The sequence below is a fragment of the Eubalaena glacialis genome, chromosome 3 (genome assembly GCF_028564815.1).
Source record: "Eubalaena glacialis isolate mEubGla1 chromosome 3, mEubGla1.1.hap2.+ XY, whole genome shotgun sequence".
Taxonomy (NCBI): Eukaryota; Metazoa; Chordata; class Mammalia; order Artiodactyla; family Balaenidae; genus Eubalaena; species Eubalaena glacialis.
Window position 1 is genome coordinate 17,477,022 of NC_083718.1, and position 26,922 is coordinate 17,503,943.

The 26,922-nt window shown below is 43.5% G+C and overlaps 1 protein-coding gene and 1 non-coding gene across 4 annotated transcripts in view; one reads left to right on the forward strand and one right to left on the reverse strand.

Moving 5' to 3' along the window:
- TGFB2 (transforming growth factor beta 2) overlaps positions 1-26,922 on the forward strand; it is a 79,966-nt gene that overhangs the window by 15,691 nt on the left and 37,353 nt on the right. The gene's annotated exons all lie outside the window — the stretch shown is intronic.
- On the reverse strand, positions 15,493-15,601 carry LOC133089204 (U6 spliceosomal RNA). Its single transcript, XR_009700590.1, has one exon. It is a non-coding gene; the product is annotated as a U6 spliceosomal RNA (small nuclear RNA).

A 26,922-nucleotide genomic window follows, 5' to 3' on the forward strand; every position in this document is an offset into this window, starting at 1 on the left:
GAAGCGCAGCCTTGTAGCTGGACAGTCACACAGGTGCCCCCAATTTTGTAGTCAGAGTTTCTATGAGAAAGACTCAGGAATGCTTTGAAGTGATATGATGACTTGATTGCAGTATGGGGAAGCATGGATTGTGGGTCTGTGAGATGTGTGTGATCCAGGGGTTACCGAGTGATTGGACAGATTGATCTCTTGACCCCCCTGGGAGGATACTCTCTGGAGGGTTGAACGGTAGGGCCAGAATGTCAAGGGTCCTTTTTTGGTATCTTATTTGAATCTGTGTTCTTGTTTCGGGCACATAGCAATGGCTCAGTGAATGTTTCTGGTACTGAACTGAAAGGGAAGAAGGAGATTTTCTCTCCTTTGGAGTTCTAGAGGGAGGCCTGTGGGAAACATATGCTGATCATTGTGACCTTTGTGTTGCCATTAATGGGTTGCATGAGAGAATGCAGTGGTCATGGTCAAGGCTTCAGTTGACTGAACCTGGGAGCTTGCCACTTCGCCCTGACCCTCAGAACAAGTGCAGACTCCCCAGAGCTAGGGCCACGTGTTAGTTTGGGGGCCACCGAAGCCGGAGGTCTCACCCCTTTCTGATTTGGAACATTAATAAATTTAGCCAGCTTTGATTGAGTGCCATCTTTTATTGTATGCTGGACCATGAGACCACAGCAAAGAATAGGTCTTAGATGATCCTGACACTCAAGAACTCTGGCCCAGGTTGTACCCTGATCCATTCAGGAAGGGAGGAAATGGACTCGCCACCCTGGCATTGGTTCCCGCTGCACTTTTGAGACCCTGACGAAGCGTGGATTATATTGATTCTAAATGCAGGTGGAGGTCCCAAATAAGGACAAGAGAAATGTTTTTATTACCCCAGTAGATGTCTGACTCACTGGGTTATCCTACCATGGACTTTACCATGCCTAACCTTGCTTCTTAGGAATCAAGGAATCAAGAAATGAAATAGTTTATTTACAGTGGCCTAAGCTGGGCTTTCCTAAAAAAAAAAAGAAAGAAAAACAAAAACTGATTCTATTGAGAATATACATTTATTTTAGTACAGAAAGCCTCAGAGTGGCTAGAAGCTGCCATGTGAATAAAGAGTGAATGGCTTGATCCATGCTTTTAAAGTTCCCTTTTTTGAGGCAGATTATATTTGGTTTTCCATCTCTAAATGTGTATTTTATTTCACTGTCTAAACCAAGGAGTTAATTGTCTGATTTTTTTTTTTTTTTTTTTGGTCTCACCAGCTTTTTGGAAAAGACAAGGGAAAGGGATGAGAGAAGGAAAACATTTGTAGACTACCCCCTATGTCCCTGGTATTTAAGGCACGTCATCCTGGGTGGGCAGGTGGGGAGGGCGAGTGTGACATCCCCATTTCTCCCCACAGGAAACTGTGGCTTGGAGAGGTGAATACCTTGTCCTTGGTCATTGAGCTAGCAAAAGGGGCAGAGCCAAAATCTGAATTCAGGTCTGGCCCTGGTGCCCTCTACCACAGAGACCCCCAAACTTTTTTTATTTTATTTTTAATTTTTTTGCCCTTCTTTTTGCTTTCCCTTTGGAATCCTATCCCATTCATTTTATAATTCTCTTACCTACCACTTTGGATTCATTTCCTTTTCATGTTTTCTTCCCATAGGAAACAAGTGGAGAGGCCTACCCTAGCTTTTGGCCTCAGACACGCCTTCTCCCTCGGGGTTATTTTCAAATCGCTGCAAGCTTCCCTCTTTCTTTGGTGAAAAAACACTGGAAACCCACCCTGCCCCTCCTGAGTCTGGGAAAATCAGGAGTGTCTCAGAGGGTGTGGCCAGGATGGGGGAGAGAGACGCACAGATTCCCTATGGTGGGAGCCTCTCCCTCCCCACCCAGCTTCCCTCCTGGGAGGAAACCCTGCGGACCCTTCCAGACCTTCCATTCAAGACTGCTGAGCAGTGCGGCTCTGCATTTTTTTTTTTTTTTTTGTCTCTCTGTTCTTAGAAATAGTAATTGAGTAAAAATGTAAGTGAGCGGATGCCAAGGGGCAGGCGTCCAGGGTCAGGGTGAATTTCTCCATGCTGACTGTGATTCTGAACACTCGTTAAGTGGAGCCTGGCTCGTGCCAAGGGCTCCAGGGCCATCCCTGTCACCTTGTGTGAACCGCCTCTCCATTCCAAGGAGATGTTGGGAGTGGCCACAGGGAGTGCCGGGCCCGTGGCGCCTCTGGCTTTCCTCCCTCCGTCTCTAACCTGGGTGTAGTTATCACTATGTGTCCTGACACCCATGCTTGGACTGGCCGTGCTGATGCTTCATCAGCTTTACATCAAATCCCCTGGAGGAAGAAGTAGTCCCTGCTCCTCACAGCCCATGTGGCCGCTGCGTAATTTTTCTCCCTTTAAGTTCACTCTCCCCAAAAATGTAGGTTAGGATGAGGTGAGCCTGCCTGAAAGTTTTTCTCCTGAGATAGAAGAATCCAGAAGATAAGCAGTTGAGATGGTCTCTCTATGAAGAAATGGGTTAGAAGTCATGAAGGGAAATTCAGCTTCGTTCTTCAAGTATTTACTGAGCGCGATGCTTTTTGTCAGCTTGGTTCAGATTTAAAGATGGGCTTCTCAAAGTGTGGCCTGCATGTGTATGTCCCGAAGGGCCATCAAAAGCAGATTCCCTGACCTATCTCAGGCCTGCGGAGTCAGAATCACTGGGGTGGGTGGAGCTGAAGAGTCTGTACCTTTAAGAGGCAGCACAGGTGAGTCTGGCCTCACTAAGGTGAGGATGCTCTCATTCTGCTGGTCTGTTTACTCGAAGTCCTTCAGCTTGAAGGATGCAGATCCAGTGGGGCCTCTGTTTGATCAGCTGGTCCTGCAAGTGTGAGACCCTGAATCCACAGCGTGGCTGAGTTTTCACCCTGTGCTCTCCATGTCCCCAAATGCATGCAGATATCAAGGTAGATCTGTGGCTAATTACACTTCTCACACACAACCCCTGCTCACCATTCACCGCAGAGGAGGCCCTGAATGTGCAAGCAAGTGATCACATGGCGGTTGGATGCCTAGTTGGGATGTTATGTACGGGAGTGAACACCTCCATTCAAGTGTGGATTGGGAAGGGGAGTTTCAAAACTAATGTATAATGTGTAAGTGATGCATAATTTATTATGTCTTAGTCAATGTATAATGTTTAATTCGCTGAGGTAGTGTTTGGTCAAAGCACTGCTGACCTCTTCGTGGCCTGAATCCTGTTCTGAGACATTCCATGGGGTAAGGATCTCGCCAACAATGGAATGTAAACTGTACTCTCTCAGCCAAACTCAGCCACAAGTAACTGCAGTTTTCTCTTTCCAAATAGTGTTTTTTTTTTTCAACCAGAGGTATTCGAGCAGGTGAAAATCTGACCCAGATATTAAAAAGAAAATGTTAATGATAAATTACTTGGTATTTTCTTTGTGCAACCCTAGACCTCCTGTTATTTTGATGTTGTTTTGGAACCATCCAGTATTTTGATTCCAGCCATACAGTGTGGATATTATGTAGTGTTTTTGACCATCCAACTAAAGAAGCAGCCAGTTCTTCTACATGGTCTGTATCACTAAACCAAAAAAAAATTTTTTTTTTTTTTTATAAACATGCCCAGAAAGTGTCCTTGTGCCCCAAGTGATTTCTCTTTTATTTCTACCAGTTTGAGAAGTAGGTTGTTTGCTGTGTGGTGAAGGGTAAATGTAACAGTCAACTAACACCAGAGGAAGAGGCACTAACTACAGTGGTTACTTTATAGCCACCCTAGGATTATACTGGTCACGCTTAATAACCGCTAGAAAACATGAAGTTTAAAATATTAATATTATAAGAACTCATCACTTTGCAGACTTAAACAATGGGAAAAAAGCATTTTTCTATTGAAGTAGGAAAAGAATGACTGGTCATATTCATTCTACTTCCCAGCAAGCCTTCCATTAAAAGGTCTCTACATGCACTACAAATGTAGATCAAGTTTTAAGATAAACGGCAAATGCATGCAGAGATCGTGGGAAGACAGAGGTAAAGACAAGACATTCTTACGATACTGTCTTTCACTCCACAGCGTTCGTTGTCCGCTATGTAATAGGCATCCATCTAGGCACTAGTGATGTCATCAGTGAATAAAACAGCAGAAAACTTTGCTCTGGGAGAGCTTCACATTTTGGAGAGAGAAGATAGACAATTAGTTCAAAAGACGAGATAAGAATGGTAGAATTTGATCAATGCGATAGGGGAGAAAAGCAGCGTTGGGGGAATGGGGAGGTGAGTTGCGATTTGAAGTAGGCTGGGCGTGGGAGGGCTCATTGAGAGGGTGACATGGAAGCAGAGACTTGAAGGAGGGCGTAGGACAGCCTGAGACAATGTGGAGAAGAGCATTTCTGGCAGAGGGAGCAGTGGGTACCGTTCCTTCCACACTCAAGGATGATCAAAAGTATCCTAGGAGATGAGATTAGAGAGTTAATGATGGGTCAGGTAGGGCCTTGGAGGCCACTGTAAAGCCTGTGGCTTTTCCTCTGCATAAAATGGGGAGAAGGGTGGTTCTAGCCAAGGGGTTCCTGTGGCTAAACTGAGAATAGTGCATAGGTGACCAAGGAGGAGTACGAAGCCCAGTGAGTTGGACTTGGCAATGCATGGGAAAGGCACTTCACAGCTGCATTTCTAGGTGAAGCTGCACCAAGAACTTCAACCAGACCTCCCTTGTGCTGAGTTCTTTCTTTAGCAGATAATTTGATAGGCAGGCTACAAGTGGGTTCTGTATGTAGATTATGGTTTTTGGTTGTTTTTTTAAAATTTTTTATTGTTTTAAATGAATACTCTTGGAGTTATTGGCAACCCACCCCCTTCCTTTCGGGAAAGAAGCTATCTTTGCACCCTTCTGTGTATGAAAATAGCCTCTTGGGTCTCCCATCTTGTGCTGACAAGTGTAGAATGGCAGCTGTTGGAGGCTGTACTTGCTGTACTGCCTAGTCACGGCCACCCTTGATTCAGTGACCAGGGACACAAGGCACTAAACTCATAGGTGACCACGGTTGGCCTCGGAAAATGACAAACTATCTCTCCCTGTGTGCAGTGTAAAGTTGGGTTTGGAAGGGTCTTTGGACCTGTCCAGCTGTGCCTTATGCCTTTGCCTAAACTTTGAAATGAGGTCATAAGCCAGGGAATTTGTAAGACTATGTCCCTTATCAGTCAAAAAGCATTTCTCTTGGATGAGACTTTGAATTCTAATTTTCAAGTCTTCAACAGCAAGACTTTACACTGGGATGTTGATTTGACTCCTTCATCCATCTGTATAAGACATGTCTACCGAGTCTATAGTGCATGCAGGTGCTGGGTGAAGTCGCCATTGGATGGAGGAATAGAGCATAGCCCCTGACTTCAGGAGAACTTCAACTTACTGAGGAGCTCAGGCAGGCCAACCAACCAAACCAAACCGAGAAGCTAACACCACGTGGTTGATTATTAGTGAGGGTCTGAGAGGGCAGAAGAATTGCTGAACTTGCTTGAGAGAGGTCAAGGAAGCCTTCTTGGGGAAGGTGGTATTTGCTGCTTGAAAAGATGGCCTTTGGGATGATCGTTTGGCAGTCATCCAGTAGCCCTAGGAAGCTGCTTCAGTTTTCTGGAAGGAGAAGATTTGCCCTTTCATGTTGTTTACTTCCTCTGTGAGCTCGCATGACTACCGTCTTGATGAATCGTGAGACAGCGGAAGAACTTAGTGTAGTCTTTGAGAAATTGGATGTATTCCTACAGGAGACCCGCTGTGAAATACTGAGGCTGGAGAACAGGGCAAGATCATTATATCAAGTATTTGTTATTCAGAATTGTTACATTCAGGAGACACAATGGACCCATGGTGTATAAAATCCATTACACCACGATGTGCTGTTGTGTAATGGGACTCTGGAATATAACATTATTTTACAAGCTGAAAGTCTCTAGAGCTTTTCTTCTTCATCTCAAAGGCATATCACAACGATTGATCCCTCACTCATATACTGTGGATTTGTGGGTTGGCTGTAGGTCTGCTCCATGACATCTTCATTGCAAGCCTCAGGCTGAGGGAACAGCATCTAACCCGGGCATGCTGACCTCCTGGCTGGACCTCAGGAGATGTGACAGTTATCCCCACCCCATTCCATTGGCCAAGCCTGATTTCAGCAGGACAGGAAGAGACACAAGAAAGGGTCCATGTGGCCGTGGGCCCAGGGGAGAGGGACAGACCACATTTGGACCAAAATGGTACGGTCTACCACAGTGTAGGTGGAGGAGTTGGGGAAAGACAAAGATTTCACCCATGTTAAAAACTGTCTATGTTGTGGGTATGGCTTGGCTGGAGCCACACTATCGCTTTATCTGTTGAATTATGAGGAGCTTTATAATGGGTATTTACTGAATAATTAGTAGGTTGGCTTTATAAGACAGACATCAATGTCCTTCTCCTCCATTTTTATGTATGACTTGTTCCTCCAACCGAGACAAGTTTATTTGGTGTCAGAGGCACAGTTGGTAGTACTAGGTTTAGGAAGCAAGTCCTGATGTGTTATGCGAAATTTATGTATGTCAGGGAAGCTCAGGCTTACCTCCAAAGCATGTACTCAGATCCCTTAGCCTTAGGGTCTCAGGTTGCCACTGTGGTCCTCACATGCCCAGCAATATCTGGTAAATGTTCTTCACAGTAAGGATCCAGGCTAAGTTTCCATGAGACTATAAATTTGAAATGCTTAACTGTTTGCTAGAGGGACCATGACTTTCCTGTTTCTTATCTCTCTTGTGTGAGTTCCACGCCAATTGATTTAAACATCGTGTACCATGTGGTTCCCTAGAATTCTGTCTAACCTGAACCTTAGTCTCCTGACAGTGACCTATCGGGTCGATGCCTTAGATTCAGGCTCCTTCTTGCTGTGTCCAGTGAGAAAACCGGAGAATGACCCCGCCTGGCTTGAGGCATCTTCTGTACCACTCTCAACCCAGGGGCAGCCATCGATACCCTCTGAGCACCCCCTGAGCATGCTGGGTAACTCCGTGCTTTCAAGTTCATCATCATCTCCACAGCCTATTCTTAGTAGCGGCAGATGCTGAGCTTTTCCATCCTGCTCTTGGGGTCAGCGGTGGGAAAGAGCAGAAAAAAAGGAAAGCATTGTTTTGCCCCTGGCTGGACATCTGTATTTCTGAATTGCCCTGTTGTGTGGATGATGCAACCACTGGAGCTGTTTTGCTGAATGTGAACTTTGTCCACCGACTGGACTTTAAAATTGGTTTTGGATCCTTGTGAAATCCAAACGGTCAGACCACATTTTTCTAATCTTCAGTTGGATTGTATCTTTGCTCTGAAGCGGAGCTGATTCGTCTGTGTTCGCATGCACGGCAGGGGTTGCTTCTCTGTTTTCCTGGTCTGCGTTGCTTGTTTTCTCAAGGCTGCTACTTACCTCGTCCATTGTGTGTAGGCAGGAGAGCAGGAGGGCAGCTCCCTGCGGGAACTGCGGCCACTGTGGCTTCAGGGATGGTTTACTCAAGTGTTATTGTTAGGGAGAGAGCAGACTGGTTTTCAGAAACTAAACAGGGGAAGCACCAAGACCAGCTCACCCACAGGTATGCTGGGACCATGGCAAAGACTTGAACTTGGGCTTCAGATATCAAAGCACTCAGATCCTTTATTGGAAGCGTTGACCTTCAGGGCTGTGGTCTCTACTTGGGTGTTCTAGTGCTGGGATTCTCAACCTCACTGGGCATGAGAATCACCTGGGAGATATTTAACATACATTCAGGCTGAGGTCCACCTCCAGAAATTCTGAGTCAGTTGGTCTGGGGTGGGATCTGGCATCTTTAGTTTTAAAACGATTCCCAGGGCATTCTAATGTGCGGCCAGGTTTGAGAACCTCTGTTTTGGGGGTTTACATAACTTTTACTATTATGATTTTCTGTCTAGCTATCCATGTTCTAATATGAGCGAACTTCTGCATGAAGAAAAGGCATATACCTGCTTGGGGGTATTGATAGATAAAAAGGGTGGATTCTGGCTTTAGTAATAATAAGATGAATAATAATGATACCGATAGCCATTAGTTATTGAATACTTATGTTCGGCAATGCACTAATCTTTCTCTATTAGCCCTATAGGATAAACACTACTGTTATTCTCAGTTTTACAGATAAGGAAACCGAGACTTACAGACATCATGTAATTTCCCCACAGTCACACAGCTAATACGTGGCAGAGCCAGAACTTGAACTTGGTCTGTCTGGTTCCAAAGCTCCAACTAATCGCTCCCCTAAGACGATAAACTTAAGTATATACACAAGAATATTTGGGGTGAGGGGATGAGGTGTCAGAAAAGGAGAATTCACTGAGTGAGAATAATATGTTTCTGTATTTTAAAGAGATCATTCTTTTCTGAAAAAAGAAAAAAGATATGTTTGGATGCTTTCTTTTTTTCTTTTAAATCCAGTATTTCTCTCCTAAAAACCTATGGAAATTCAAAGCAGGCAGCAGAACCCAAGGGCTTGAACACAGGTGTTGGAATTAGGCAGTGGCTTCTGAGTTTAGCTCATCTTTATTCTCTGGGTTCCCTGTTTCAAGAACGGAAATGGTTGCTTCTTATATGAACGTGTATGAAATATGGTGCATCCTTATGTGATTCTCTGGTCCACACTGGATAATCACTGGACCGTGCAGTGTAAAATCCTGGTGTTTTTCTTTTTTTTTCTCCCTAGATAGGAACAACTGTTTTTTGGTTTTTTTTTTTTTTTTGGCTAGTAAATCTGAGTTCTTACTGAGACTACTGCATTAATCCTTTAATGCCTATTAAAAGATCAGAATAGTTCCAGGCCAAGGCCCTAGAAATTCCATCTCCAGTTCCAGGCCTTCGTATGTATCCCCATACATATGAAGGAATGTTGCAGATCAAGGCAGCCAATAAATATTTGTTAAATGTGGGAGTGAGTGAATTTTGCAAATATGGACCATAAGAGAAATAGCACCTTGCATATTGCTAAGGACTTCTTGGGAAATGAGCGATGCCTTGGTCCGCTGGTCTGCTCCCAGTTTCTCCATGGGGCCACTTGGTCTGTTAGCCAACTCCTAATTCCTACCTGGGGGAAGTTTTTGTACTCTAAGCAAAGCAATATCAATAGGATTAAAAACATCTTATTATCACCAACCTCTGTTTATATCTCTCAGCCTGGATGAAGGGATACTGACTCCTTCTTTACTGTCAGTAGCATTTTTCATGTTATAAGTTAGGAAAAATTCAGAGTCCCCTGGGGCACAGAAAGAACAGGAGTGAAGCTACTTGCCAGCCCATATGAAAGCCAAGCCTATATTTGATGCATTCTTGTTGTGGATGGTCCCGCGGGGACACCTGGATCAACCCTTGCTCCCTCCGTGCGTTCGAACTGCTGTCCCTGGAGTTATAGTGGGACAGTTGGGCCTGTGTTCTTGGGTCCTCAGCCGGACAGCACAAGTATTTTTAGGGTTCTTCTTGTTTCAATCCAATTTCTGCTTGAAACTTTAACACATGCAGGCTGCACCGAAACAACTTTTAAACTACTCTCTGGGTAGTGTAGGAGGGCTTGGATTAGTACTACAGCCTTTAAGCATTTTTTTTTTTTTTTTTTTTTTTTGCTAAATATCCAACAGGCTGAACGGAGGAAATTTAAGTCTAACCCTGGGGGGACCCCTGTTTAGTCATCTGTCTAGACAGACGAGTTCATATAATGGGCCTCTCTGTTTCTTTTGCTTTGTTATAACAGACGGTGGTCCCTTCCTTTCAACTTTGTGAGGATGTCAACCTTTGGTTTTTTGATCCCAGCCTACCACTGATAAGCCAAGAAAGTGACTCATACATGAGCCAAAGATGACTCTTGAGGGTGACACTTAGTCTGTGATATAATAGAAAGAAAATACAGGTTTTGCATAAAGGAGAATCCTGGGTAAAATGCTGACTGTGAAATATTGGGCAAGCCAGTTACCCTCTCTGGACCTCATTTTTCTTTTCTCTAAAATGAGAATTGATTTTTAAAAATACGCTTCTTAATGGTACTTTAAAAAAAAAGAAATTAACACATAAAAATGTCTTGCATGTGGTAGGGAATGAATATATTTTTTATTCATCCATTCATTCATTCACTTATTTCAAGGTGATCAGTGAAGACTCTTTCTTGCTTTTGTATTCTGAGAACTATAGGAAAACCAGAAATTCCAACCCATGTTTTTAATATCGAGTTATACATTGAGAAAAGCAAGTGATATATTTTTTTAAAGCCTAAGAAAAAATTAAAAGTGGTACCAGTTTCTGTCAGAGGAAAATAATACTGAAGATATCATTTAAACATTGGTAAAAGGAAATAAGGCAGAATGATATTCTTTGTCTTATCAGGACGGCTCAAAACTTTCAGAACCTGCCTAAAAGAACTCTGTGTGTTAGTAACTATTTCTACAACTAAGTGGTACATCTCTCTCCCTTGTTATTTCAATTTAATCCCTTCCTGGATCGTCCCTGAAAACAATGATGTGGAAAATACTGTTTTATTCAATTTAATTCAATAAATATTCACTGAGCATGTACTGCCTCAAGGGCTTGCTGCCTGAATCACACGGGTGGATAAAAATGAGGAGAGTAGGGGTGGATTCCCCCCAGAAGAGGCAGCACAGACAGCCCAGAGGAAGGCCCTGGGATCATATAACGTAGGTGTAAGTGGAGGCGCCATATTTCTAGCTATCTAACATTGGATAGGGCACACTCCCTCTTTAAGCCTCAGTTTCTTAGCTTCCACCAAAATGGGACAATCATGGTGGCTATGTGACAGATGGCATGCCCCTCAAAACTTGTAGTGTTACTTTTGTCATTCTTCTTCTTCTTTTTATTGTTATCCTTATATTATCCCTGCCCTCAAGCAGCTTATAGCCTATTTGTGAAGACAAACTGATACACCCACTGCCCTACACAGAGCAGAACCATTAAAAAGTTGCTGAATGATATTTACAAGCCAAGGCCAATGGTAACACAAAGACAAGGTGACTGGGTAGCGAAACCAACTTTTTAAAACATAGAATGATATGTGTACCTGAGCAGTGAATAGCCAGAGCCTCGGTATGAAAAGGGAAATAGGCAAGTCAGCATCTCCTTCAGCTGTTAAAGGACAGAAGCAAGTGATGTCTGTGTTGATAGCAAAGCTTTTCACATTTCAGAGTACAGTTCTTGACGTTTTCATACATTGAAATTCCATTAGAGCCCAGTGCTTTACGTGGCTTCGGATATGGTATGTCTGAGTCATGTCTCTTTCAATACAACTGCAATCAATAAAAAAGCCCAGTAAAATGTGGTTAACCACAAGGACATCCCTGCCGACCAACCCCACCCCCAATCAGCGCTGTGATTCATTCAGTCTACTGCTCCCTCCCCCGCCCCCCATAGACTCTGTATTGAGAGAGACTTATGCTTCTTCAAGTACAAAGAACAGAAAGGCCCACTCTTGTGCCGCTTGCCTGCCCCTCGTGTTGTCTAGCTTGCCCCACTCCTGACCCCTGGGAAGCCCCGTCCTGTCCTGTGCCTCGGGTGACTGTGGCCAGAGAGGAACTCTGCCCAGGGTCATGGGTACACAGAATAGATGTCTCCAGAGGATGTGGCCTGAGGTCCCAGAAGGCCTTACTGAGTAAGAAATCTTGTCCTTTCTCTTACTGATACAACTGGCTTCCTCCTGTATCCTCTGTAAAGTGAATCTTGAGGCCCACCCTGGCCATCACCTCCTTCGTTTTAATTCCTTCTGTATCTTGTAGTGTTTTTTCCTTCTTGCTGTTACACACAAGGGGCCTGAGGCAGCAGCAGGGGTTGTGAATGCACAGGGAGGCCAGAGGGGAGGGGAGGAAAGGAGGGTGGGAGCCAGACAGGTGTGCAAAGGACAGAGACAGCTGTCGCCGGCTTGCTGTTTGGACTTGGCCGTTACCTGCTGGAGCAGCGCATTCCCAGGCCAGCGAAGCAAGAAGGGTGTCTGCCAGCAGGCTCGAGCTGTCACCCCGGAAGTCCTTGACCTTCCATCACCCACAGGGGAAATCGGGCCTCCCGATCACCTTTAATTGTCAAAGCAAACCAAGAGAATGTGCTCCGTTTTCTTTAGTCTTAGGAAAATGGTGCCCCTTTCTTTGTTCCCGCTCAAAGTCTGCTTTGATATTTTCTCTCCAAGTTGCCATTTGGGTGGAGGTTTTATTTAAAAGTTCTGAGGTTAGATATTTGGGGAGTAAGATGAAGCCAGTTGAAAACGGTGTCCTTTTTGTGTTGTTAACCGAGCGAAGTTCAGTCCTGACCTCTGAATCAGTGAAGGCCAAAGTTTAAGTCACTGGCTGTGATATAATCTAATTTTACCACTTTCCACTACTTGCTTCTAGTTAATAGAGAGACAGGTGGACCTAAATATGTGTAACTACACTTATTTTACTTACTGGGGGAACCAGTTACCCTTTGCTAAGGATCTGTATCTAGTTTCTTTTATTCACACTCGGTGTTTGGTCCATAACAACAACGACAAGAATAATATTTATAATAAAAATATTTATTACCTACACTGATGTAGTGCTTCCTCTACCCCAGGTACCCGCCTAAGCATTTAGGGATACTGACTCATTTGATCCTGGCAATAATGGATAGGCATTCTTATTTTTTTCCATTTCACATAGGAGGAAACCAAGGCACAGAGATAGATCAAATCACTCCCAAGATCAATAGCTAAATAGGTGGAAGAGCCAAGGCACCCCACCTCCCATATTTGCCACTGTCATCATTACTCGCTCCCATGAATTGAAGTTTGAGCTGATCACGTGACACAGAAGCAGCAACGTGGTGTAATGGTTAAGGGCGTAACTCCAGAATGAAAACTGCTTAGGCCTGTTTGTTTAGGGAAAGGCAGTGCCCTCTGAAAGTAGAGTCCACCTGGCGTAAAATATAGAAACCATTTATGTATGAGAAACCTATGCGGTACATATACACGCAGTGTTCCTTCGGGTCTAAACTGAAAAGAGCAGTCAACATGCCAGGTTCCCTTCAGGTGACTTTCTTAAACTAACCCCTTTGATGAGCAAACAGTACACATGTTTAGAGAGTTGGAGGATTTTTAATATCTTTATTTGAATTGCACAAAGCAGCCAAATGTAGCTTGGCCCCGGGCTGCAGCCTATATGTGTCTGGATGCCAAGAAGCAACTGTGCTCCGCCTGGGATGCCGAGCATTCCAGACCTGTTACCTTGTAAGTGTAATATTTACCAGATTTTCGCTTCATCTGGAGATGGAGAGCAGAGCTGCCCTGAGTAGGGGAGTCTGCCGCTGCTGGGAAGGGAGCTCCGTGTGCAGAGGCATCCCTGAATGACCAGGGAGCTGGGAAGAGGAACAGAGGTCTGCCAGAAACAAGCCCTTTTGCTGGCAACTGGGAATCTAGGAAAAAATAACAGAAGCTACGCCGTTGGGGTACCCATCAAACTCACAGTGCTGAGTGCTTTTGCTTTCACAGTCCTAGTTTATCCTCACATCTCTAGGCGATAGATGCTGTCTTGCCCCCATTTTAGAGATGGGCAAAGTGCGGTTTCGAGAATTAACTGGATTGCCACATAGCTAGCTCTGTTCCAAGGTCTATCTTTACTTTTACTTTAGTAAAGCTGGTTTAGAGCAAAGGGTGATGGTGGCCACGTGGGGCTGAATCGTTCCCTGTAGCCTCTCTTGATTCTCATTTCCTCTGACCTTCCCAACCTCCTTGCCAGGAAGGTGTTCCTCACATTTTACAGATGAGGAAACTGAGGCCTAGAAAGGTTAAGAGATGTGCCCAGGGCCAGCTTTTACGTGGCAAAATCAAAGCAGAACCTGGGTCTGCTGAGTCCCAAACCTTAAATCTCCTCGTGTTACAGCACGATGTCTTCTTCATCAGGCGCCAGTGCCAAGATTACAAACAAAACCCCATCCTAAAACCCTGGACAAGGACAGCTCTCTGTGGTGTTCCTAAATTTTGAGAAGGGCCTGGAGGCCGAGTTCCAGACAGTCTGTACTAAACCCTGTATGTCAATAAACAGAGCTAGTAAATGACATATTGTTATTGTGTGTGTGTGTCCATGCACACACAGTGGGGCAGTCATAGGCTGGAGCAGGTGACAATTATTTTCAAGTCGAAGAGATCAGCGGTTGCCAGATCAGCACATGTGTAATGAACCATACTTTACTTTCATCATCACTTCATCTGACGAGTAAGTAGTGACAGGATCCCCAAGGTCAGGAAAAGGAGATGGTGAAAACTGCCTCTAGTTCTTTCTGCCCTTCCCAGATGGGGGCTGCCACTGGGACCCTCGACACAGCTGTAATTTTGTTCTTTTTCTTTTTTTGGCGGAGCGTTCGTGTGAAAATGAAGCCAGAGCATTGGAAGCAGCCCCCTGGCCGCAGCCGAAGGGCTCAGGGCTGTCTTCCAATGAGGCTGGAGATAGAAACGGAAGAGCCAGCTTGCCAGGGGCACCTTGCAAGAGCCCTTATTCGCTACTACTCCCTTTGCTTTGGGAGATGATGCTTCGGTTGAATCTCACCCCAAAAGCAGTATTTTTAGCCGAAGGTGGAAAATTATAAAAGCAAAGGTGTGAAATGAAGCTCTTTGGTGAGTGTTGTCAGTGGAAGAACAGTCACCCCAGCATAAAGTTGCTCCAAGATCCGCGTCCAGACTCGGGGCCGGGCCCCTGATTCACCGAGGCGCCGGCTCTCGCGAAACCGATGAAGGGACTAGTTTTTTAAGCCCTTGGTTTCACTTCTACATTGAAGTAGGTAGGCAGGTTCTTTTCTCGGCGGAAGTTCAGAGTTTTTCTCTACTGGCTTCACAGTGCCACTGTGTCCTGTGTAGGACATTTGGTCACAGGAACTGAATCCAAAGGATGATTTTCCATCATTTCAGTTTCTTTTTTTGGGGGGGGGGGTGTATAAATACAACAGTTGGTTATGCTACTATTTTGTTGAATGGGTTTTGTTCCATGAGTGGATTTGGTCTATACATTCCCTTTTCTGATTCGGTTTTGGTATCAAGGTTATACTGCCTGTGTAAATGAGTTGGGGTATCTCCCCATTTCTTTCTCTGGGATAGTTTGCATAGATTGGAATGATATGTTTCCTAAAAGTCTAGTGAGATTCCTTTGTACAACTGCCTGGGACTAGTATTTCTTTGTAGGACCTTACATAATGATATTATTTTTAAAATATTTATATGCATTTTCATCCTTCTAATTTCTTTTTTTCCCCATTCTTTTTTTTTTTTAGTTTTTTTTTTTTTAATTGAAGTATAGTTGATTTACAACGTTGTGTTAGTTTCTGGTGTACAGCAAAGTGATTCAGTTATACATATATATTCGTTTTCATATTCTTTTCCATTATGGTTTATTATAGGATATTGAATTTAGTTCCCTGTGCTATACAGTAGGACCTTGTTGTTTATCCATTTCATGTATAATAGTTTGCATCTACTAATCCCAAACTCCTAATCCAACCCTCTCCCACCCAAAAATACGGAACGCTTCACGAATTTGCGTGTCATCCTTGCACAGGGACCATGCTAATCTTCTCTGTATCATATTCCAATTTTAGTATATGTGCTGCCGAAGCAAGCACTCCCCATTCTTTTTTTTTTTTTTTAATTTTATTTATTTATTTATTTATGGCTGTGGGTCTTCGTTTCTGTGTGAGGGCTTTCTCTAGTTGCGGCAAGTGGGGGCCACTCTTCATCGCGGTGCGCGGGCCTCTCATTATCGCGGCCTCTCCCATTGCGGAGCACAGGCTCCAGACGCGCAGGCTCAGTAGTTATGGCTCACGGGCCTAATCGCGCCGCAGCATGTGGGATCTTCCCAGACCAGGGCTCGAACCCGTGTCCCCTGCATTGGCAGGCAGATTCTCAACCACTGCGCCACCAGGGAAGCCCCCCATTCTTAATGGAAGTCCCCCATTCTTAATGGAAGTCCCCCATTCTTAATGGAAGTACTGTTTACATACAGCAAAATGCACAGATCTTAAGTGTGCAACTTGATGAGTTTTGACAAAAATACACGTTCGACACAATCTTGAAGCAGAAGAGAGTGGAGTAACTTGCCTGCAGTGAAACAGCCAGTGTTTAGGCAAAGGAGTCAGGATTAGGAAAAGGAGGATGAAAGTTCCCAACTCCTGCTTCCAATATAATGCTAAGATCACCTTCAAATACCATCTTTAGTTTCCTCAGGAGCACAGGTCTTTAACGGGCTTTCCTTTCCAAGCTCTGGTGGTATATGGAGCTATGATGTGCTCTTTCTCTCTTGATCCCTCATCTCAGTTTTTGCAAATAAATATTTATGGGGGCAAGGAGGTTGTCATATGACACAAGCCTACTGTAAATTGTTTTTAGAGTCTTCTTGGAAATAACTGGGGTTTTTTTTTGTTTTTTTTTTAACATCTTTATTGGAGTATAATTGCTTTACAATGGTGTGTTAGTTTCTGCTTTATAACAAAGTGAATCAGTTATACCTATACATTTGTTCCCATATCTCTTCCCTCTTGCGTCTCCCTCCCACCCTCCCTATCCCACCCCTCTAGGTGGTCACAAAGCACTGAGCTGATCTCCCTGTGCTATGCGGCTGCTTCCCACTAGCTATCTATTTTACATTTGGTAGTGTATATATGTCCATGCCACTCTCTCACTTCGTCCCAGCTTACCCTTCCCCCTCCCCTAACTGGGTTTTTTAATCAAACACTACATGGTTAGGAAAAGTTTCAAGGAGAAATAAAATGCAAAAGGAAAGGCAATTCCCAATCAGGAGGAAAGAAAACTATGTAATAGAGCCTTAAACTTGGGGATTCTGCCCTGGGATATTACAGGAGAGCTGTGGAGCTGGATTTATGATCTAAACAGAGGGTTTAATGGGAAGCCTAGCAGCACAAATGCACCCACATTTAGACAGGATATCGAACTGCTGTTCTGTGGCTGTATAATCCTCCTAGGATTTGTAAGTGACCTTTTAGGAAAGTTGAAACTGCAAGGCGGGAAAGCATGTGCCTTTTTAAAAAAGCATATCATCTATTGTAAATATGAATCTACATTAAGAAAAACACAAGAACATTTTGAAATGCAGTAACAGGATTGCTCTTTTGCCCTTCAGAGGTCCCTTTTCTGTTTGATGGGAAAGCAGGTGACATGGGGGTGGGAAGGGAGTCACAGGCTTTCAGTGTCACACAGGCTCCTATTGGCTTTAGAGGAGGTAGGAATTCTTACTAAGAAGTGGCAGCCCTTGCATAAACCGTTTATCCTTTTAACCATGATGTCTGGGAGTTTTTTACCAAAGAATTTTAACACAGCTACCTCTCAGAGGATTCACCAGATTTGGTGATATGTCCTATGAGTCAGGTTTCAAGGTTTCAAGGAGTTAGAAGTCGCAACAAGATTAACCACAAACTTCTGAAGAACTTTCCATGAAACACGTTTTCAAGTAAGAAATGTTGCCTTTGGATTTCCCAACCTAAAAAGGTAGAGCGTAAACACACACTGACCAAAAAGTACCACATTCTGGAGCCTCCCAAAAATTGTGAAATGACACAAGAATGTCTTTCCTCCACCCTTTCCTTCATTTTGGCCTCACAGTTTGTCATGCATGGCGATTTTGTGGTGGGGTGACCGTTCTGTAGAGATGAGATATAGGGAAAGTTTATTTAAGGTTTATTTAAATAATAGAAAGTAATTCACAGGGTTTTTTTTCCCCCCTCCTCCTCCAGAACATCTTGATTCATTTTTAAAAAATGAAAAAAAAAAAGGAATTACGTAGCATACATGTTTTGAATGCATTGGGTATGTGTCTTACTTTTAGTGACAGTGTATTGTCATTTATTATTTTATAGGGTTAGAAGTTATCTTTTTCACGTAGATAATTTAAATTGCTATGTATGTTGGAATAGAGTCAGGATAACTTGACATGGAAAAGGCATTAGCAGGTGTGTGGTCTATTTGCCAAGCTGAGAAAAGCAAGTATGTTAAATACTCTACTATGTGTTATAAACAAGATTGTGTATAAATGGGTTTATCTTACCTTATGAAGTGAAGTACTAAAAGTAGTCCATTGTATTGATAAGTCACTTTCACTCTGGCGCCACCACTTACTGGCTATGTGACCTTAGATAAATTATGTAATCCTCCTAAGCCTCAGTCTCCTCGTCTGCAAAATGGGAATGAAAAGAGTGTCTACCTTGTGAGGCTTAAATGAGATAATGCATGTAGGACTCTGAGTTGCTGCTGTTATTATTGGCATATCACATATTGAGAGGCAGACTTCCCAGGCAGTGGATTTACCATGCATTTCCTTCACCTCATTCTTCCTTAAGCTCGGGGCTGTGGACAGTCCTTCACATGCCTAGGGTCTGGCCACAAAGGGACAGAAGGCAAAACTCAGATCTGTTGGTTGAAACTCAGCTTGGAGGATGACCTGCAGGGGGTTCAGGGAAGCCAGGGAAACAGATGAGGGTTGGCTACAGGTGCTTCGGAGGCTGCCCATGTGCATGTCGAGGTCCCGGGCAGGTATGGCTCATAGGACTGATGACACCGTGATCTTACAGCCCCCCGAGAGTGGCTCAAATTCTGTGCACTGTAACCTGAGTGGACCCTTCCCAAGTCTGAGGCGATGTGATGAGTGGGAGGAACACCTGTTGGGAGTCAGGGTTTGGGTTTGATCATCCACTTACCAGTGTTTTCTGATCACTAACTCTGAGCCTCAGTGTCCTTATCTGCAAAGTCGGCGATCAACCTCAAAAGTTGTTTCCGGGGGATTAGATGCGCTTGTGTCAGCAAATGCCTGTTGTCTTTGAGTGACCTCTGGGGAAGTGTGGCTAGTACATTCTTCTTCAGTGACAGTGTCAGAATGGCTGTCATCAAAAAGACAGCAAATAACAAGTGTAGATGAGGATGTGGAGAAAAGGGAACCCTTGTGCACTGGTGGTGGGAATGTAAATTGGTGCAGTCAGTGTAGAAAACGGTATGGAGATTCCTCAAAAAATTAAAAATAAAACTACTATATAATCCAGCAACTTCACTTCTGGGTATTTAGCTGAAGAAAACAAAGACATTAATTTGAAAAAATATATGCACCCCTATGTTTATTGCAGCATTATTCACCATAGCCAAGATAAGGAGGCAACCTAGTTGTTTATTGACAGACGAACAGAAAAAGATGATGTGGTATATATACAATGGAATGTTACTCAGCCACCAAAAGAATGAAATATTGCCATTTGTGACGACATGGATGGACCTAGAGCGTATTATGCTAAGTGAAATAAGTCAGACAGACAAAGACAAATACCATATGATTTCACTAAAAAACAAAACAAATGAGCAAACAACAAAACAGAAACTGACTCATAGATTCAGAGAACAAACAGGTGGTTGCCAGAGGGAAGAAGGGTGGGGAGATAAGTGAAATAGGTGAGGAAGACCAAGAGGTACAGACTACCAGTTATAAAATAAATAAGTCATGGGATATAATTTACAGCGTAGGGAATATTGTCAATTATATTATAACTTTGTGTGGTGACAGGTGGTAATGAGACTTATCATGGTGATTATTTTGCAATGTATAAAAATGTTGAATCACTATGTTGTACACCTGCAACTAATATAAAATTGTAGGTCAATTATACTTCAATTTAAAAAGATATTAAAAAAGAATAAGTGTAAATACAGTCATGCCACCTTGCACTTATGAATCACTTTGCATTTAACAAAGCCCGTTCACATACATCATCATATTTGAGCCTGACCAGAACCCTGTAAAGTGGTCACCAGCTCCCAAGGCACAGAGAGGTTCAAGACAACACAGCTTCAGAGGTAAATGGGAATTCTTACCAAGAAGTGATAGTCCTGTGTGTAGACCCTTCATCCCTTTAACCGTGAGATTTGGGAGTTTTTTACAGAAGGGTTCTAGCACAACCACATGTCAAGACGAAGACCAGTCTCCTCGCTTAGCTGCAACAAACAATATTGGATCAAGAGCTAGAAAATCACACACAAAACGCACGCTTGACTTACAAGGAGCCAAGGAGAAGGAGCAGACACATAGACCTCATATCTCGCCTTCAAAACCTCAGTGAGGCTTTTCGGAAGCTCAGCCTCTGAACCCTCAGTGCTATCTGGTTCCTTCCCCATCTTTCCTCTCTGAGGAAAGTTGAAGATTCAAAGGGCCAGAACCAGACTTGTCTAATAAGCCTCAGCACAGTGTCACAAGTTGTCAGGGTGTTCACATTTCAAAGGTCATCTGGTTCTGTTATCTCTCCTTGAATCTTGTCCTAAGATTCTGGCTGTTGCCCGGGAAGTTCCTGACTCCTTTTGTGTATGGTTCTGACACTTAGAAGGCTCATCATTTACTGAGCTTTGGCTGTTCTTCTGGAACTTTCCACCCGCTGGATGGAAAGTTCCCTGTGCTCTACAGTAGGTCCTTGTTGATTATCTATTTTATATACAGTTAGTGTGCATATGTTAATCCCGAACTCCTAATTTACCCCTCTCTGACCACCTTTCCCCTTTGGTAACCATAAATTTGTGTTCGAAGTCTGTGAGTCTGTTTCTGTTTCGTAAATAATTTCATTTGTATCATTTTTCTTAGATTCCACATATAAGGGATATCATACGATGTTTGTCTTTGTCTGGTTTCCTTCACTTAGTATGATAATCTCTAGGTCTATTCATGTTGCTGCAAATAGCATTCTCTTAAAGGCAGAGAAAATTCCTGCCATCCACAGAGTTTCAGCTACCGCTGCTGTTTGGACATATGTGACCTTGTCTTTGTTCCTGGTTAGGAGAGTCTTCCTGGCATGGGGCTCTGAGAGTAGGGTGCAGGCTTTCATCTTTTACTCTCCGTGGTCTGTTAATAATATAAGCTTACATTTCTTGAGCACTCACTGTGTTCATAGTCATTGCCTTAGTTAACCCTTATAACGATTCTTAGAGGCAAGAGTTGGTATTATCACACATTAAAGGTAAATGAATCTGCGTCCTTGCTCTCATGCTGTCATCTGTCAGGTAAACATCTAAAGAGAGAGCTGTCATGTCATAGGCTAAGTGTTGTCTGGCCCAAAGAAGGGAGGGGTTGCTTCTGCTCTGGAAGAGCTGGAAATTCTTCTGATAAGAGGGGAAACTGGGCTGGACCTTCAAGAATGAGTAGAATTTGCCAAATGTAAAGAAGCAGTTTCTAGGTGAAGGATTCACGTGGCATGGGTGTGGTGGTATGTCAGCACTTGGCATGTTTGGAGACTGGAAGTCATATGGTGCATTTAGGGCTTCGGGGAGAGTCCACTGTGGCGGGTGTCAGGGGGAGGGGACACGGCAGCAGAGATGGTGACGTGCCCATGAAGCTAGAAATGTAGGTTGGGGTCACAGGGGGCAAAGCAAGATATGTCTTGAAGTTGTCTCTTTATTTGAAAACTGTCAAGACTTTTCACAGGTTAGAGTTTACGAGAGAGAAAAGGATGGCTGAGAATAAAAGTGGGCTTGCTTTTTACCACGGTGTCTGTGTTGCTAGAAAGGGCAGGGCAAGCTTTTTAATCTTGAATCCCCGTAACCTCAAGAGTAGCCAGTGACTCTCCCAGCCTTAGAGTCTAGTCCAAGCCCAACATCCTTTTAGACACGAGGAAACTGAGTCCTGGAGAGGTTGCTGCTGCCCCATAGTGAGATGTACCAAGAGATCGTACCGCCCTGCCCTCTTCAGGCTCACATCTGAAAAGCCCCTCCCATACTGTGCATTTTATTTTATTTTTTATTTTTTGCCTTTTAATCTTCTAATCTTTTTTGATTAGAGTATAGTTGCTTTACAATGTTGTATTAGTTTGTGCTGTCTAGCAAAGTGAATCAGTTATACAGATACATATACCTACTCCTTTTGCAAATCAAAACTACAGTGAGGTATCACCTCACGCTGGTCAGAATGGCCATGATAAAAAATCTACAAACAATAAATGCTGAAGAGGGTGTGGAGAAAGGGAACCCTCCTACACTGTTGGTGGGAATGTAAGTTGGTGCAGCCACTATGGAGAACAGTATGGAGGTTCCTTAAAAAACTAAAAATAGAGCTATCATATGACCCAGTAATCCCACTCCTGGGCATATATCCGGAGATAACCATAATTCAAAAGGATGCATGCACCCCGATGTTCATTGCAGCACTATTTACAGTAGCCAGGACATGGAAGCAACCTAAATGTCCATCAACAGATGAATGGATAAAGAAGATGTGGTACATGTATACAATGGAATATTACTCAGCCATAAAAAGGAACGAAATTGAGTCATTTGCAGAGATGTGGATGGACCTAAAGCTTGTCATACAGAGTGAAGTAAGTCAGAAAGAGAAAGACAAATATCGTATAGTATCACTTATATGTGGAATCTAGAAAAGTGGTACAGATGAACTTATTTGCAAAGCAGAAATAGATCCATATGGTACATTTTAAATCCCTCCACAGTCCAAATGGCCACCACCCAAGACCTGTTGCCACTTGCACTTTTCACTTCCCTTCATTCACACTAGACTTGTGAGAAAAGCTGGTTTGATTGAAGGCTGGGGAAAAAGGACTGACTCTGTGCTGCGTCTCTATATATTAGACTCGTAAAATGCTTTTAGGATTCTGGGATCCTTCTCTGGGATAGTTTATGTTGCTGAACATGCTGCGAAGTTCATGTGTCTGTATGTGCACCACCAACCCCCATTATTCTCCCCATCGGTGTTACCCTATGGAAACAAAGCAGCCTGGGAAGCCCACCAAGAGCAAGGCCATGTTTCTGTCCTCTGCAAGATTAGAAGCTGTAGTTAGAGGATCCCAGGCACCCACAGAGCCATGGACATGAGCTTAGACATGTGTATGATTATAGTAGAGCTATGGAGAACGCATATTTGCCTCTGAGAGCCCCTCAGCTTCCTTCTTACAATGAACAAGGAGTAATTAATGTATAATCAGTTGGTTTCAAAAAAAAGGAAGCAAAGGGGTCAGCTGGCATTTGTAAAAGTCCATCTGTGTTTGGGCTGCACTGATTGCCTATTCAAGGCAGAATGACTTCTGTGAAGCCATCTTGAGGGAGGAGAGGTCACAGCTGATCCCCTACATCCAGAGGGAAAATTTTAAAAGTGCAGTGAACTTCTGGGCAATTGTGGACTCGCTTTATACACCAAAAAGTGATTTTGTCATTGAGGCTGATGGTCAAAAAACATCTCTGAGTCTTTCTTCTTCTTTTTTTTTTTTTTTAATTGCTTTTGTAATTTTTATTTTTGGCTGAGCCACGCGGCTTGGGGGATCTTAGTTCCCCGACCAGGGATCGAACCCATGCCCCCTGCAGTGGAAACCTGGAGTCCTAACCCCTTGACTGCCAGGGAAGTCCCTCTGAGTCTTTCTTATGCCCACTGCTGTGGCTGCCTGTGGTCCAGTCTCCCCCTTACCCACCGTGGAAGAAAGAGATGGCCTGAAGACATCTTAATCTCCCGCTGAAACATGGGGGAATCTGCTCCCTCCTTCTCTCTTGAATCTCTCTTGGCGTCATTCCCAAAGTACCAGTTCCAGGGAAGGTCACTGAATGTCGTGATCCCCAAGGTAGCTGCCTGAGCATAAATCACTTCTCCGTCTTGGTCCCTTCTAAGCGCCGTCCCTCTCAGGCTGCTGGGCATTTAGAGGAAGATGCTTCTGCCCTTGGCACTAGAATAGCTATTCACAATAACAATGAAAAGCGCTCTCACCAGAGCATCAGAGCCAGTGGAAAAGACAGAGTGTTTATTTTAGCGTTGCTGTATCTCTTCAAGTCAGAATACTACGAAGGTCTCAGAATTGGTCTTCCCAGGCTTCACTTGAGAACGCACAGTCTAAGCGATTGTGCTGCTTGCTCTGTCAGCTGCTTTATATCTTACAGGAAGGGCAGGTCCCGAGCCTGGTGTCAGACGTTAGCACTAAGAAGTCCCCAGACTCATTTAAACAAAACCATTTGGCTTCTGAACTATGGTTTCCTCAACAGTAGAATGGAGATAACACTACCTAGGAGTTACCAGGCTCAGATGAAGTAATGTATGTGAAAGTACATTGTGAGGCATTAAAATCCTAGGAAAATGTCAGGGCCTGTGATTTACACTGGTCCTCATCATATGATTTAGCTGTTTGAGAAAAGAATTAATCTTCTTTTCCTTTGTGATAGTTATTGAGCACTTACGATGTACTAGGAGGCCTTGGAGAGAGAGAAGATGAATGATTCAGCCCCTGTACTTGTGAGACTTACATAGGCTTCTCTCTCCAACATAGAGCCAGTGTTCCCAGGGTCGCTCCTACAAGTGTCAGTCCAATGGGTGGCCTGGTCAGGAGGGTCTAAAAAGGAGCTCTCTGATGGGTGAAATAGACGTGCGCAGATCTCTTCCTGGCTCTCAGGGATCTCCAGTCCAGTGCTATAGCCAGGCAGCCACAGGACTTGCTCCTTGCTAAGGAAAATTCTTGGGGTGTCTAAGAGCCCTTGAAAGGAATTGAGAGGAGTTACCGAGTTTCCCTTGTCAAACCTCCTCTGGCAGCAACTGTCATCAGGACCATGTCTCATGGGTGCTCTATTGTACAGTGTTCTTCATTGGTAACCTTCCTTCCCTTGCACACACAAAAGCTCAATTAATTTATTCAGATGAGATTATGGAACTGACTATTTTCCCACTTTTCTGACATGGGGAAATCTTTCTGATGTGTTGTCTAGGCTTTAAAAACAGTCTAATGAAACCAATGTAATATGACAAGAAACGGAATATGGTGTGTCAAGGACATAACAGACGTACCCCAACCTGGTGAAAGTTATTCCCCTGATTTTAGGGCATACCTGCAGTATTCCCCGAGTACATGCAGGTAAACCCCACACTGGTGTTGTAGAAAGGTTCCATCTCTCTACCTTAGTTTGCTGCTTTTTTTATTCTGGTTATGCATGTGTGTATATATCACTATGGTGCCCTGGGAGTTCTATTTGCTTTCACCCTAACATATTTAAGAAGTACTGGCTTATTCAAAGAGCTCTTCTTTAAAGGGGACTTAGTAAATGCTTTTTAAGAAGTGTAGGAGAGCCATTGGCTCGTAACTAAATAAAGGCATTTGTCCTGTGCCATCTACACAACCGCCAGTGAGAAAAGAGAGTGGGGAAAGCTTCAGAAAGCACGTGAGTTTTGACCCCTGCCACTAAGGCTTCTGAAGCCTTCAAAAGATAATAGAGAGAGAGAGAGCTGTAAGACAGAGCTGAAGCTTCCCCAAAGAGGAGAAACTCTTTTTTTTTTTTTTCCTTAAGAATTCTCCTTCCATTTTCAAAAATGACAGTGCCTTCTTCCTTTGCAGGGATGTAAAGTAACTTGGATGTTGGACTCACTCTTTGGATGTCCTGGCTGCTACTATTTAGTCAGTTTTCTCTCCCAGTGGCCCTAAGAGCAGAGGAAAATTTGTACATGTTATACACCAAAGTCATGAGATTGAAACTAAAGGGTAGGGCTTGCTCTCAGATAATTAAATAAAAATAAGGTACACTCAAACATTTCAAAGTACTTAGCCGTGGTCTAGTTTTGCTGTGGAGATTCTTACTTTAAAGACTGTTTTTTCTCCTCTCACAAGTGGTGTCCCGACCTTGAACAGAAAGCAGCTTAGCACCCAAATGAACATGAATTCTTAAAACAAGCATAACACCTGTGGCTCCATTCCAGAACTCGGTCATGCCACAGTTCATCTGGATTCCTATAATTCCTGTATGTTCCCATATCTTAATTGCCCATAGCTGTGTTGCCAGTACAAACAGGATGGAGGAAGAGTCCACACCCTTAATGAACACATCTACTAACCCTAAGAAAGCACCATCTTTTGAAACTCTAGTATTCTTTTTAAGGTACTGAATGACCATCTACTGAAATGCTAATAAAGATATCTGATAACTAAAAATTCCCTTCAAGCAATTCTTACTCCCTACCATCTTTCTAGCTGAGATTCAGGACTGGCATTCAGCATAAAGAACATTTCTGATTTTAAGACTCTGTCCTCTGCAATGTTATTTAACAAACGAATGCTCAGGTTCACCAAATCAGACATCAAATCCATCTCAGCATATTTGAAATGAGGAGTCAAATCAAATAAGTACATATTGGATAGGGGTATATTGTAAAATTTGCACACAAAAAAGCCTCAGGGTATAAAACATAAGATAATGACATCTGTAAAACAGGTTGTGTGGAAAAGACCGAAGACTTCTCATTTATTATGCATTCAAAACATAGAAAATATGATACGAGTACAAATGTAAAAAGAGAGAGAGAATGTGTGTGGTGGGGGCAGTCAGGAGGGAGAGAGAGAATGAGAATGAATGAGAATCATTCACAGTTGGGATGTATTAATAAAAGTATAAGTTCCACAATGAGGAAGGTGATAGTTCTACTCTATTCTGCCTTGAGAATTATGTTCAGATTTAAGGGTCTGATTTTAAAATTGGAGCAAAGAGGAGACCATCCACGAAGGTAAAAGGCTCTCACGAAAAATAAGAAAAGGAAATAGGAATGTTTGTTTGCTTAGAAAAGAAGAGAGATGGGGGCAGGGAGACGTGAGATTTGGCTTCACAATTTCTGAGTAGGGTCAAGTGGAAAGGGGGTAAATCGTCTTGTGTGGCAGAACCAGACCCAGTGGGCAGACCTTGTAGGTAAGCAGATCTCAGCCCAAGATGGGGAAGAGCTCTGTACATTCGGAGCTGTCAGAGACTGCAGTAGGTCATCTGCCTAAGTTTGAGTTCTCCGTCACTGAAGGAGTTCTGGGAGAGACTGTCTTGTCTTGTCTTGTAGAGAAAACTGCAGTAAGAGGAATTCGATACCAGTAACGCTGAGAGAGCACATAATAGGTGCCAGGCAAACCCTTTATGTGTTCTCATTTCTAAGTGCAATGAAGAGTTCAGAGAGAAT